The sequence below is a fragment of the Macaca thibetana genome, chromosome 15, assembly GCF_024542745.1.
Source record: "Macaca thibetana thibetana isolate TM-01 chromosome 15, ASM2454274v1, whole genome shotgun sequence".
NCBI classification, from domain to species: Eukaryota; Metazoa; Chordata; class Mammalia; order Primates; family Cercopithecidae; genus Macaca; species Macaca thibetana.
Window position 1 is genome coordinate 28,183,054 of NC_065592.1, and position 14,809 is coordinate 28,197,862.

Consider the following 14,809-nt stretch of genomic DNA (forward strand, 5'->3'; position numbering starts at 1 on the left):
ATTGTAAGATGTTTAGCAGCATCTCTGGCCTCTCCACACTAAATGCCAGTAGTGCCACCATCCCCAGTCATGACAATCAAAAATCTCTGTACGCAGGTCTGTGCGTCCACCCTGGGTTACGCGTTCCCGGGACAACCTGCTGGGCTGTGTCTATTTCTCATTCTCAGCCCACCCACAGGCAGCCGAGAGCCTGGGAAGCTGAGCTCGCTCTGCTTAGTGCAGTTCTACTCTCCCCGTGGCCTCCGAGTCCTGAGGGAGGATGCTGCCGGTTGTTTACGCCAGGAGGGGTTTGCCCCACCTGTGGCCTCGCTGCGGAGCCCTCTGTATCTGATTATGATTTAAAAAAACAAAAACAAAAAATCAAACTTCTACATTTCATTTTTGTATCTCTTCTCAGACTCTGCATTATGTGATTGAGTATTTCATTATGAAGACCAAAAAAAAAAAAAAAAAAAAAAACACTCTCTAGATATTGTCAAATGTCTGCCAGGGGTAGGATTGCCAGAAAAAAATACAGGATGCTTAGTTACATTTGTTATTTTTCTCTTTGTTTTCTTTTGACACAGGGTTTCGCTTTGCCGCCTAGGCTGGAGTGCAGTGGCACGATCATGGCTCACTGCAGCCTCAACTTTCCGGGCTCCAGTGATTCTCCCAGTTCAGCCTCCCAAGTAGCTGGGACTGCGGGCACCCACCACCAGGCCTGGCTAGTTTTTATTATTTTTTTTTTCATAGAGACATGGTATCGTTTTGTTGCCCAGGCTGGTCCCAAAATCCTGAAATCAAGCGATCCTTCCAAAATGCTAGGATTACAGGCGTGAGCCACAGTGCCCAGCCTAAATTCGAATTTCAGATAATAATTTTTTTACTATAAGTATGTCCCAAATATTGCATGAGACTATATAGCAACACGAAAAACTTTGTCTCAAAAAATCTGTTTCTATCATTCACTTGGTAAATGTTTATTGAGTACTCTGAGCTGGGCACTGTTACTTAGGCACTGGGGATACAGTGGTGAGCAAGGTAAACAAGAAGCTCAACTTCAGAGAGCATATATTCTGATGGAGGATGACAGTCAATAACAAATAAATAAACTTTCAGATATAATCAACTCTTTTAATAAAGTGAAATAGAATACTGATATATAGCATTATATACTTATAATACATAATGCATATACATTATAATTTTATATTTCTCGTTGAATATATATATATCTTATTACATATATATGTCTCCCTCATTACATATATTATATATGTATCTATTTCTCACCTCAGCCCACCAAATATTGCATGGGACTATATAGCAACATATACAGTTATATATGTAATGAGAGATATACATATATAATATATGTAATGAGATACAAAAATTATATATAATAAGATAACATAATTTTGTATTTCATATGCTTATTTACATTTGTATCATATATATGTTTATATATGCTTATATATGCATTATATATATGCTTATATATATATTAAAAATGAGAGAGATAAAATTAATGGAAACATATGGGAGCATCTCCTAACCTGAAATTATTAGGATCAGGGTCAATTACAAGCATCAGTTCAAAAAATGAAAAGCTATGAACTTGAAAAATGAACTCCTATATGACTAGGAGTAGAGGTAAGGAGTGCAGGAGATGAAACTGAAGAAAGCCAAGTTGCGAAGGGTCATTTTATCCTGTGTTGAAGAAGTTGTTCCTTATCTTAAGAGCAATAGAAAGCCAATATGGGGTCTCTGAGCAAAAAGTGACACCTTCGGATTGACATTTCAGAACCATTACTCTGCCTGGGAAAATGAGTTGGGATGTATCAGGAAGACCATTAGAAGACAGTAATAAATGAGTCCAAGTAGCCTGTAATCCCAGCACTTTGGGAGACCGAAGTGGGTGGATCACCTGAGGTCAGGAGTTCAAGACCAGCCTGGCCAACATGGCAAAACCTCTCTCTACTAAAAATACAAAAATTAGCCAGGCATGGTGGTAAGCACCTGTAATCCCAGCTACTCAGGAGGCTGAGGCAGAGAGAACTGCTTGAACCCAGGAGGCGGAGGTTGCAGTGAGCCAAGATCACACCACTGCATTCCAGCCTGGGTGACACAGCAAGACTCGGTCTCAAAAAAAAAAAAAAAAAAAAGAAGAAGAAAATGTCCAAGTAAGAGATGCTACAGGCCTATTTCTAGGTAGTGGCTCTGGGAAAGGAAAATAAATAGGAAAAAGTTATAATATATTTATGAGGCAAAATGGACAGTATTTAGTTGTTGGCTCTGGAAGAGTGAAGGAGATGAGTGAGTCATGATAATGCCCAGGTTTCCAGTTTGCGCAACCAGGTACCACTCTGGAAACAGGGAACACAGAAGGAAAGTAGACTTATGGAGTAGGATGGTGCATTTGTTTGAAACATGTGTTGTAGATGCCAACCATCTCCGCATTGGATCATGTCGTTTCCATATTTGAAACCTTTGAGGATTCTCATTGACCCTTGCCTCCCGTGAGGCCTTTCAGATATGCAGGTTACCCAGTCCATTTCCTCCATGCAAGCTCCTGTTAAAGATGCTCATTGCTACTTGTTCAGGGCTCTTCTTCCCAAATTGAAGAAGTTCCCACACTGCCTTCAGAAAGAGGAAATTTCCCACATTACGAATTTGGCCATGTAACTTTTACCCAACTTTCCTCTCAGATTAGAGTTCAAATCCCTGAGTGCTATGGTTTGAATGGATGTGCCCTTCATCATTCATATGTTAGAATCTAATACTCAATGTGATAGGATTAAGAGGTGGGGCCTTTGGAGAAGTGATTGAGTCATGCACAAGCTGCCTTCATGAAAGGAATAGCGCCCTCATAAAAGGGCATGGGGGAACTAGCTAGCCCCCTTTTTTTGCTCTTCTGTCCTGTCTGCCATGTGAGGACAGAACATTCACCTCTCCAGAGGACACAGCAACAGGCACTGTCTTCAAAGCAGAGAGCAAACCCTTACCAGACATCAAATCTTCTGGGGCCTTGATCTTGGACTTCCCAGCCTCCAGAGCTATAAGAAATAAACTTCTATTATTTATAAATTAACCAGTCAATGGTAATTTGTTATAGCAGCACAAATGGACTAGAACACATAGCTTTCAGGATTCTGTGGCAATTTAGGATCTCAGATGCTCTGCGTTTGCTCACAGTGGTCCCTCTGCCTGAAATATTATTCCTCCCCACCTCCCCATGCTCTCTCCAACCTCCTATATCCTACAGTAGTACTTAGCCCAAGTGTCTCCTCTACTTGGAAGAAATTTCCTGACTCTTCCCTTCCCAGGTCATAGCCCCACACCTGATTTAGATGTATCTGAAATAGACAAACTCATAGAAGCAAAGAATAAAACGGTGATTGGTGGTTACAGGACTGGAGGGAGGGGGAAAGGGGATTTGCTGATCAATAGGTATAAAGTTTTAAGTTCTAGAGATCTGTTTTACAACATTATGCCTGTAGATAACAATACTGTATTGAACACCTAAAAATCTGTTAAGGCTGGCTGAGCACAGTGAGTGGCTCATGCCTGTAATCCCAGCACTTTGGGAGGCCAAGGTGAGAGGGTCACTTGAGGCCAGGAGATTGAGACCAACCTAGTCAACATAGCAAAACACTGTCTCTACAAGAAATTTTTTTTTTTTTTTTTTTGAGACAGAGTCTCACTCTATCACCCAGGCTGGAGTCTGGAGTCTGGAGTCTGGAGTCTGGAGTCTGGAGTCTAGAGTGCAGTGGTGCGATCGATCTCAGCTCACTGCAACCTCCACCTCCTGGTTCATGCAATTCTCCTGCTTCAGCCTCCGGAGTAGCTGGGATTACAGGTGCACACCACCACACGAGGCTAATTTTTGTATTTTTAGTAGAGATGGGGTTTTGCCATTTCGGCCAGGCTGGTCTCGAACTCCTGATCTCAGGTGATCTGCCTGTCTCAGCCTCACAAAGTGCTGGGATTACAGGCATGAGCCACCGTGCCTGGCCTCTACAAGAAATTTTAAAATTTACTGGGTGCACTGGCTCGTACCTGTAGTCCCATTCTTGGGAGGCCAAGATAGGAGGATTGCTTAATCCCAGGAGTTGGAAGCTGCAGAGATATGATTAGGCCACTGCACTCCAGCTTGGGTGACAAAATGAGACCTGGTCTCAAAACAACTCCCAGCACTTTGGGAAGCCGAGGCGGGCAGATCACTTGAGGTCAGGAGTTCGAGACCAGCCTGGCCAACATGATGAAACCCTGTGTCCACTAAAAACACAAAAATCAGCTGGGTGTGGTGGTGCGCGCCTGTAATACCAGCTACCTGGGAGGCTGAGATGGGATAATCGCTTGAACCCGAGAGGTGGAGGTTGCAGTGAGCCGAGTTTGCAACAGAGTACTCCAGCCTGGGCGACAGAGCAAGACTCTGTCTACAACAAAAACAACAACAAGTTCTATGTCAGCCATAGGAAAGAAAAAACTAAATGTGTTTGGAGGGTAGATTTCATGTTAAGTGTTGTGACCACAATAAAATAAAATTAAGAAGATTGAATGAGGCTCGCTGAAGGCTCACTTCAAAGCAGAGAGAACTTTGGTCCCCTGATGTGGCAGTTATTAATTTATTGCCTCTGAGCTTTGAACCCACCTTTCCTTGCCCCAGGGAACGATGCAAAGTCCATTTCCCCTTTGCCAGCTGGCTGGATGTTAAACGCTGCCAGCAAAGGGTGCTTGAAGGGCACTACAAACCTGGAAAAAGAAGGACGTTTTCTTCTCAAAGCAAACGGATCAACGTGCAGGTTTCCCTGTTCAGCACCAGTTTCTTTGCTGCCACATTGGGGCTGGCTGTGGTTGTGAGTTGAATTATGTCCCCAAAAAATATATGTTCAAGTCCTAAATCCTGGTGCCTGTGAATGTGACCTTTTTTGGAAATAGGGTCTTTGTAAATGTCATTAGTGAAGTCACTCTGGATTAGGGTGGACCCTAATCCAATAACCCGTGTATTTTTTTTTTTTTTTTTTTTTGACCAAGTCTTGCTGTGTTGCCCAGGCCGGAGTGCAGTAACGCAATCTCTCCTCAGTGCAACCTCCGCCTCTTGGGTTCAAGCGATCCTTCTGCCTCAGCCTCCCGACTAACTGGGATTACAGGCATGTGCCACCACCCTGGCTAATGTTTGTATTTTTAGTGGAGACAGGATTTTACCATGTTGCCCCGGCTGGTCTCGAACTCCTGACCTCAGGTGATTCGCCTGCCTCGGCCTCCCAAAGTGCTGGGTTTACAGGCGTGAGCCACCACCCGGCCTCATGTCATTGTAAGAAGAGAAAACAGAGGCACAAGAGAAGATGGCCACAGAAGACAAAGGTAGAGGCTGGGGTTATGCTACCACAAATGGGGGAATGCCAAGGATTGCTGGCAACCACCAGGAACCTGGGGAGATGCATGGAACCCCTCCTCCCTCAGAGGCCCCAGAAGGATCCAACCCTGCTAATACCTTGATTTCAGACTTCCCATCCCCAGAACTGTGAGAAAATAAATTTCTAGCTGTTTTAAGCCTTCGAGTGTGTGGTACTTTGTTTGTTACAACAGCCCTAGGACACTAATGCAGCTTGAGTCAGTTACTTTGTCACCAAGCTGGTGGCAGCTGTTAGCTCTCAACAGAGGCCAGTTTCTTCCCTACAAAAGCAGGCAGCATGCTCCTGGGGCAACCACACTCTCCCCTCAGAGCGAAAGGAGTAGTAAATGCATGCTTAACAGGTACCAGATATCCTTTAAAACGTACATTTTAAAACGGTTAAAACAGTATATTCTATGTTATGTGTATTTTATCACAGTTTAAAAAATCTCAGATCAGGGAAGAGCTTTTTCTGAGTTTCTAAGTTCCATATCTGTTTACTTTTCCCTCCACCTTAGGAGTAATTAGCTGCTCTCTACATTCTTTATTTATTATTTGTTTTTGAGATGATGCTTTGCTCTTGTCACCCAGGCTGGAGTGCAATGGCACGATCTCGGCTCACTGCAATCTCCGCCTCCCAAGTCAAGCGATTCTCCTGCCTCAGCCTGCCGAGTTACTGCGATTACGGGTGCATGCTACCATGCCTGGCTAATTTTTGTATTTTTAGTAGAGACGGACTTTCACCGTGTTGGCCAGGCTGGTCTCAAACTCCTGACCTCAGGTGATCCACCCGTCTCAGCCTCCCAAAGTACTGGGATTACAGGCATGAGCCACCATGCCCGGCCTCGTTATTTATTTTTTTAAAAATTATTTATTGTGAATTAATATAACATCACATTTACCATTTTAACTATTTTAAAGCATACAATTCAGTAGCATTAAGTACATTCACAATGTTGTATAACTACCACCACTATCTAGTTCCAGAAATTTTCATCACTCCAAATGGAAATCCTGTATCTCCTAAGCATGCAATTACTGCATCTTTTGCTCTGTACTAAGAGGTTCTCTTCTCCCTTTTAGTAGCTAACCATGACCAGCACCATAAAGGAGCTTGCCCTACCTGAAGGAAGATAAGGCAGACTACAGGGGAACCAGGAAGAACCACAAAAGGCCTTGTCCAGGCGAAGATCAGCTGTCAGACTAATTATGCAAGGATATATCCTTGATGGACTTATCCTACTCAAAAAAAATGAACACTATGCTTGAAAAGTGCTGCCAGGTGAACCAGGTCTCACTTCATCTCTCTCACCATAGGAAACCTTATGAACCAGAATCTGAAATAAAATATTGACATAGTCATCATATGCACAGGAAATTGGAAAATTTGGATGAAATGTAAAAGTTCCTAAAAATATATAAAATATCAAAATTAGTGCTTTTATTAATATTAAAGAAACTTAAAAGCCATTCAGGACTATCTCTCCTGAAAAAAAACAAGACAAAACAAGTTGCTATAGAAAATAGAAGATTTTCAAAATCTACCCATTCGTTTGATTACTGGTTATTGTCATATTGATTCCAAAATCAGATAAGGGCAATACAAGAAAATAACAGCTAATTGCATCCAACATCAATGTCTTTAAAAAGTCCTACATCTTGATCCAGTAAGAACCTTTGCAGGAATGTAAAGATGTTTTACAATCAGAAAATTTATCAATGAATTAATAATAAATTAAAAGAAAAAACCACATGTTCCCACAAGTGATACAGAAAAAAATGTTTTATAATGTTTAATGACTATGATATTTAAAATTACAAAGTAGGAATACTGGACATTTTTCTTACCTTGAAAAGTTTACGTATAAAAATTCTACAGCAAAGTTGGACTTACAGCGAACTACACTTTAAGATCAGGAAAAAGACAAGCCATTGGAATATCCTTTCTACTGTTTAATATGATACTGGAGGTTCTTGTCTGCATTATGAGGAAAAGAAAACAGTGTAAGGATTATAAAGGCAGAGATAAAACTGCAGATATTTACAAATAATATGAGCATCTAGAAAAACTAACAGAATCAACAATCAAGCTATTAGAATTAGAGTTTAGCAAGATTAACACACAAATTCAACCCAGAAAAGTTAATAGCATTTCTCTCTATTGGCAATAACCAACTATAAAATGGAATATATTTTGTCCACTACTATGTATTCAGCATCCAGTATATAGTAGTTGCTTAATAAACATTTGTTGAATGTCTAAGTGAATGTGGCTTATGAAGAGCTTGCTGTTTATGGACTACTTAACAGCAAGTAGTCCTGGACTACTTACTGCATGAATATCCACCTTTGCAATCTGAGGGAAGTCAGGGTTTAGTCTGGATGTACCTCTAACTGCAGCTGCAGGGCTGTATCATTTATAATATTCTCCCCACGATATCTTCCCACAGAGCAAAACTATCTTCTTTCTGGCTTTCTTTGCCAAGGCTGAATAGAAGAATCAGGGGGCTTATCATTCATTAGTTCATTTCATACTACAACCCAGGCAAACGCTGAGGTTTGAGTGTTCTTTACTATCTCTGGTCCAATTGCTTAGGTGGACATGCTCAATCAGTCAGAACAATCTTCTGGGGAGGTTGTTTTGACCAATATAATTATTTGAGTAATAACATCTTAAGCCAAAAAAAAAAATCCCTATTACCTGAAATCTAGCTTTTGATTCTATTTCTTTAGCCCAAAGGTCAAGATTAGATGATCACAGATGGATTTCGAGATGTAGCCTCTACATTCCATTCCTTAATTATCTATCTGCACCTTGAATTTCTTTTTTAAAATAATTTTTGGGCCAGGCGCGGTGACTCACGCTTGTAATCCCAACACTTTGGGAGGCCAAGCTGGGTGAATTGCTTGAGCCCGAGAGTTTGAGACCAGCCTAGGAAACATGGCGAAACCCTGTCTCTACAAAAAATACAAAAATTAGCCGGGTATAATGGAGTGCACCTGTAGTCCTAGCTACTCAGAAGGCTGAGGTGGGAGGATCGCTTGAGCCTGGGAGGTTGACGCTTCAGTGAGCCATGATTGCACCACTGCACTCCAGCCTGGGTAACAGAGTGAGACCCTGTCTCAAAAAAAAAATTATTTTTGTAGAGACAGGATCTTCCTATGTTGCCCCAGCTGGTCTCAAACTCCTAGCTCCAAGCAATCCTCCCACCTCAGCATCCCAAATGCTGGGATTACAGGTGTGAGCCACTACACCCAGCCATTGAATTTTTTCATAATGTATGTAAAAGGAGAACTAAGAAGCACAGCAAACAGTAATGTCTTCACAGATAACTTTTAGCTAAATTACTTCAATGAATCAGTGGACTTGTGGGTTAACAACAGGTTATGATTAGCAACTTGATCACAACTATATCTAAGATTCTTGTAATTGGGATTGGTCTGTACAGCATTTCTAAGTTTTGATAAACAGCTTTGGAAATTTATATGAAAGACAATTAACATTTTCTTCTATCAACATGGACTTGTGAGTTCCATAAACTTAACTTTCATTGTTTCCTTTGATGACAACTTGTCAAGGACGGATTACCCATACTTATTCCAAAATAGAAGCCTTGATGAATAGACACATTTGCAAATTGTAGGGAATTCACGCACATCACAGGAAGTCTCAAAATTAAAATCCTTCTGATATGGTTTGACTGTGTTCCCAGCCAAATCTCATCTTGAATTGTAGTTCCCATAATCCCCACATGCCATGGGAGGGACCCAGTGGGAGGGACCTGGTGGGAGGTAATTGAATCATGGGGGCTGTTAGCCCCATGCTGTTCTCATGATAGTGAGTGAATTCTCACAAGATCTGATGGTTTTACAAGGGGCTTTTTCCCCTTTGTTCGGCACTTCTTTCTCCTGTCGCCATGTGAAGAAGGACGTGTTTGCTTCCCCTTCAGCCATGATTGCAAGTTTCCTGAGGCCTCCCCAGCCACGTGGAACTGTGAGTCAATTAAACCTCTTTCCTTTATAAATTACCCAGTCTTGGGTATGTCCTTATAGCAGCATGAGAACAGACTAATACACTTTCCTTTCAAAGTGGAGAAAGAAATGCTTCAATGCACATGTATTTAATGCATATACATTTAAAAATAATATTACAGTTTAAAAAGCTAATCCAAAACCAGCATTGCCCTTGAACTTCCTTTTGTTGACATTTACAAATCTGTCCTTCTCACTGCAGGTGGACTGCCAGTGTAGCAACCCACTAGTGTGAGTCATGGTTCATGGCATTGGACTGCCTCCAATTTCATTGCCAACCCCATCTTTAACTTTGTCAGGCTTGTATGATTAGAGTTTCTCTTCTGCCTTCTTGGTGTATGTCTACATTTTTGTTGTTGTTGAGAGTTAATATCTGAGCCAGGTGTGGTGGCACATGATTGTAATCCCAGCACTTTGGGAGGCCAAGGCAGGTGGATTGCTTGAGCCTTCCCAGGAGTTCGAGACCAGCCTGGGCAACATGGCAAAACCCTGCCTCTACAAAGAATTAAAAAATAAAAATAATTAATTAATAAATTAATTATTTTATGTTATATTATATATTATAATAATTAATATATGTTTCTTCCTTACCTCTCCTAAAATCTGTCCACTTGAAAAATGGTGAGGAGTCAGAGAATTCTGCCTGTATTCACTCCCTTTTTTTGTTTTCCACATTCACTGTCCTTTACTGTTCAGCCCACTCAGTCACTTTTGTGGAGAAACTCATTTTACAATTCTCCCATTCCTCTGGCATTCTTATTTGGGGCAAGCAGAAAACTCACACAGCTCACACAAACCACTCATAGCGGGTTTAATACTGGACCTGCTAGGTCATCAGGGATACAAAGCAGCCGTTTACTTGCTGACCATCAGAGAGCCACAGAAAAATGCTGAGCAGAGATTTTGGAGAGGATTCACCCTGGATCTGTATCTCCCCAACTGGTTCCAATGCACCCATCAGAGACCATACCAGTTCCAAACTTGTCCACTAGAGGATGCTACCCACTCCTGCACAGCCTGTTGGAGATGTCTAAAAGCTAAATTCCCGTTTATAATGGTTTCAATTTTCCCTAGCTTTCCTCAGAATTCATAAATGAAGCACCTTTTTAAAACCAAGAACCCAAGAAGGGAAAATAAATCTGTATGATTGGCTGCATAGACAAACGGGGAAAACTGAAAAAAAGCTCCAATACCCATTCCCCTGGCATACTTCCTATCAGGATGGAGGTGAAGGGGATTTTTTTTTTTTTTTTGGAGACAAGTTCTCCCTCTATTGCCCAGGCTAAAGTGCAGAGGCAGGATCATGGCTCACTGCAGCCTCAACCTCCCAGGCTCAAGCAGCCCTCCCACCTCAGCCTCCTGAGTAGCTGGAGGCTCATGTCATCATCTCTGGCTAATTTTTGTATGTTTTTGTAGAGCTAGGGTCTCATTATCTTGCCTAGGCTGGTCTCAAACCCCTGGGCTCATGTGATCCTCAAAGGGGACTTTTGAGCAAGCTAAACATACTTTTTAAAACCTGGCAGTTGGTTCTGTCAGGGAGGAAAAACATTTGCAGATGAAGAGCTCCAGTGTACACCTATTCACTTTTTGTCTAAATAATCTGTGAAGTTGCATAAACAGGCATTTCAGAAATATTCTCTATGATAAGGTTTTATATAGGAAGCTCAAGGAGATATCCACCTGCTAATTAGCATAACCCCCAGGCGGATCTGCCTGGCTCAGAGCTCCAGCTTCGCACCACTGTGTTCCACGGAAACACAACGAAGCACAGACTGGAAGAACAAAGATGTGAGATGTGAATACTCAACAAAATTGTTGATGCAGAGAAGGCTTTTTAAATTAAGAAATGAGCCGGGTGCGGTGGCTCACACCTGTAATCTCAGTACTTTGGGAGGCCAAGGCAGGCGCATTGCCTGAGCTCAGGAGTTTGACACCAGCCTGGGCAATATGGTGAAACCCCATCTCTATTAAAAATACAAAAAATTAGCCAGGTGTGGCAGCGAGCACCTGTAGTCCCAGCTACTCCAGAGGCTGAGGCAAGAGAATCGCTTGAACCTGGGAGGCGGAGGTTGCAGTGAGCCGAGATCTGCACTCCAGCCTGGGTGACAGAGCAAGACAATGGCTCAAAAAAAAAAAAAAAAAAAAAAAAAAAAAAAATGATGGAAATTTTTCATGAAGTTGATTACATGAAATGTAAGGGTATGCATTAAAACTCAATATTTAAGAACAAATGACAAATTTGGGAGTAGATATAGTAAATCTGACAAAGAATTAGTATATCTTACATAAGTATTTACATTATTTTAAAAGTTAAAAGGCATAATTAAAATGATTTTAGGGTGGGGCGCGGTTACTCACGCCTATAATCCCAGCACTTTGGGAGGCCAAGGAGGGCAGATCACTTGAGGTCAGGAATTCCAGACCAGCGTGGCCAACATGGTGAAACCCCATATCTACTAAAAATACAAAATTTAGCTGGGTGTGGTGGTGGGCACTTGTAATCCCAGGTAGCCGGGAGGCTGAGGCAGGAGAATCACTTGAACCCGGGAGGCAGAGGTTGCAGTAAGCCGAGATCACGCCACTGCACTCCAACCTGGGTGACAGAGTAAGACTCTTTAAAAAAAAAAAAAAAAGACATTTTAAATAGTAATGGTCTTGAATCGACAGTCTCAGAAAAGGAAACCAAACCAGTCAGGATAAATGGAAAGACTTAATTTAATGAGTAATCACAGGAATGCAAACATTAACCACAAATTATCATTTGCCTGACAAAATTAGCAATGATTCTATAACTTGCAATAGCGAATTTTAGCAAGACCAGTCAAAGAAGACAGCTCACACTTTTCTCAGGGCTGCATAAATTCCTAATTGAGACAGCTTTTTGTAAAGCAATTTGGTGATTGTAATACCTATACTACAAGAGCCCAGGTATTGTTTCAACTCCCAGAAAGTATTTATACCCTTTGACATAATACTTTTCTGTCTTAAGGAAAGAGTTCAAAATATGGAAAAGGATGTATGCACAAAGATGTTCATTCTGGCACTATATATGTGTTACCAGGCATTACCAATCTAGAGTTGCAAATGAGGTCAACATAAAAACAATAAAAGTATTCTTCTACGGCTGGGAGCGGTGGTTCACACCTGTAATCCCAGCACTTTGGGAGGCCGAGGCGGGTGGATCACCTGAGGTCAGAAGTTCGAGACCAGCCTGGCCAACATGGTGAAACCCTGTCTGTACTAAAAATACAAAAATTAGCCAGGCATGGTGGCTCACGCCTGTAATCCCAGCTACTTGGGAGGCTGAGGCTGGAGAATTGTTTGAACCTGGGAGGTGGAGGTTGCAGTGAGCCAATATGGTGCCACTGCACTCCAGCCTAGATGACTGAGCGAGACTCCATTTCAAAATAAAGAAAAAAAAAAAGCATTCTTCTAACTGTCCCCATTTGCTCCACGAGGCCCCCAGTTGCCAGTAAAGCTTTGTGTTCTATCACTAGGTTGTCTTGGGTACCCAGCGTCTGCTCCTCTATACTCTGGTTTGTTTTCTGTGGCTGCATTTACCAAGAAACGTAGCAATGCCACCCATACCCCATTAGGATCACTGTTGCTACTACTGCTACAAGTACTGATGCTACTGCAAACATGGCCAGCACTCAATGGTGAGAGTACTGATGTGAGCATCATCTGTCTTGGTTGCACTGGAGTGACAGCATAGATTACACAGTGACTTATAAATGTGGTGGTTTATTAAGGTGAATGTTGCTCAGAAACATCAGTGACAGAGATAGAATTTTCAGCCAAGGGAGATAAAACTTGTCTAGTTTAAATTTATACATGCTCTGCCTCCTATAAACAACTAAAGTGCTTTGTGAATGTTCGCTAAGTAAAATTAGTGATGTTCTATATTGTAACAACAGAAGTTGTAACCTCAAGACTATATACTGTACCATTAATATGGGAAACTATACTTGTTAAACTGTGATTTTTCTCACCAAAAATTATCAATTGTTTCATAGGAAATTGAATTTGGTCACTAATAATGTGATCATCTTGGCGGGGTGTAGTGGTTCATACTTGTAATCTCAGCATTTTGGGAGGCCGATATGAGTGGATCACTTGAGCCCAGAAATTCAAGACCAGCCTGAGCAACCTGACGAAAATCCATCTCTACAAAAAATACAAAAAAATTAGCTGGGTCTGGTGGCACATACCTGTAACCTCAGCTACTCAGAGGCTGAGGTGGGAGGATCACTTGAGCCCAGGAGGCTGAGGTTGCAGTGAGCCAAAATCACGCCACTGCACGCCAGCCAGGGCAACAGAGTAAGACTCTATCTCAAAAGAACAAAAAACAAAAAAACAACTCTGTGTGTGTGTGTGTGTGTGTGTGTGTGTGCGCAATAATCTCTGACCATGGCTTCTCAGGTTTTGTATAATTTAGTTCACCAGTATATAAACTGTAAAGTCTCTTGCCAGACAGGAAAAGGTCTCTAAATATGAACCTAGACTTTCCTATTTGAAGGCTATGCAAATAAAATAAAATTGTGTTGATGGCTTAATCTTTTTTTCTTTTTTCTTTTTTTATTTTTGAGACAGAGTCTCGCTCTGTTGCCAGACTGGAGTGTAGTGGCACGATCTTAGCCCACTGCAACCTCCACCTCCGGGGTTCAAGTGATTCTGCTGCCTCAGCCTCCCAAGTAGCTGTGATTACAGGTGCGTGCCACCACGCCCAGCTAATTTTTGTGTTTTTAGTAGAGACCAGGTTTCACCGTGTTGGACACGATGGTCTCAATCTCTTGACCTCGTGATCCGCCTACCTCAGCCTCTCAAAGTGCTGGGATTACAGGTATGAGCCACTGTGTCCAGCTGACTTAATCATTTTGAACACAATGCTGAAGTCTTGATATTCTACAGAATACAAAGAGAAAGATTAAGTTAGTCTTCCTGAAACATGTGAATAGAACATTCCAGAATATACTCTGTTGAATGTACAAGATTAACTAAGTTTTCAAGGTATTTTGTACTGAATAAGAAGACATATTGATAACAATTCTATATCTAACTTTCCCATTTGCTTTTCTCTTGGCACAAAGGTATTGTTTCTATTTTTTTCTCTCCTTTTGTTTTCTAAATGGAAAAACCATCTGATTCAATCCAAACCTACAAATGCCTCTTTCTGTCTGAAACTCTCCAAAAAAAAAAAAAAAAAAAAGTTGAAAAACGTCATTCAAGGAGCACAAGAGAATTGTAACTCACATTGTGCAATTTTACCATTGTCCACATATTCAGGATCAAGGATACAGATTGATGGAGAAAAGGTAGTGTCTCCCTGGATTAATTCATTTTTGGATGGGGAAGGTGGGAAGCTCAGCTCATGCTTCCACAGCAGATTCTACCCTGACA

General features: G+C 41.6%; 1 protein-coding gene across 1 annotated transcript in view; it reads right to left on the minus strand.

Annotated features, from left to right (window-relative positions):
* The window catches only part of GNG10 (G protein subunit gamma 10), a 484,859-nt gene that overhangs the window by 37,219 nt on the left and 432,831 nt on the right, over positions 1–14,809 (minus strand). The gene's annotated exons all lie outside the window — the stretch shown is intronic.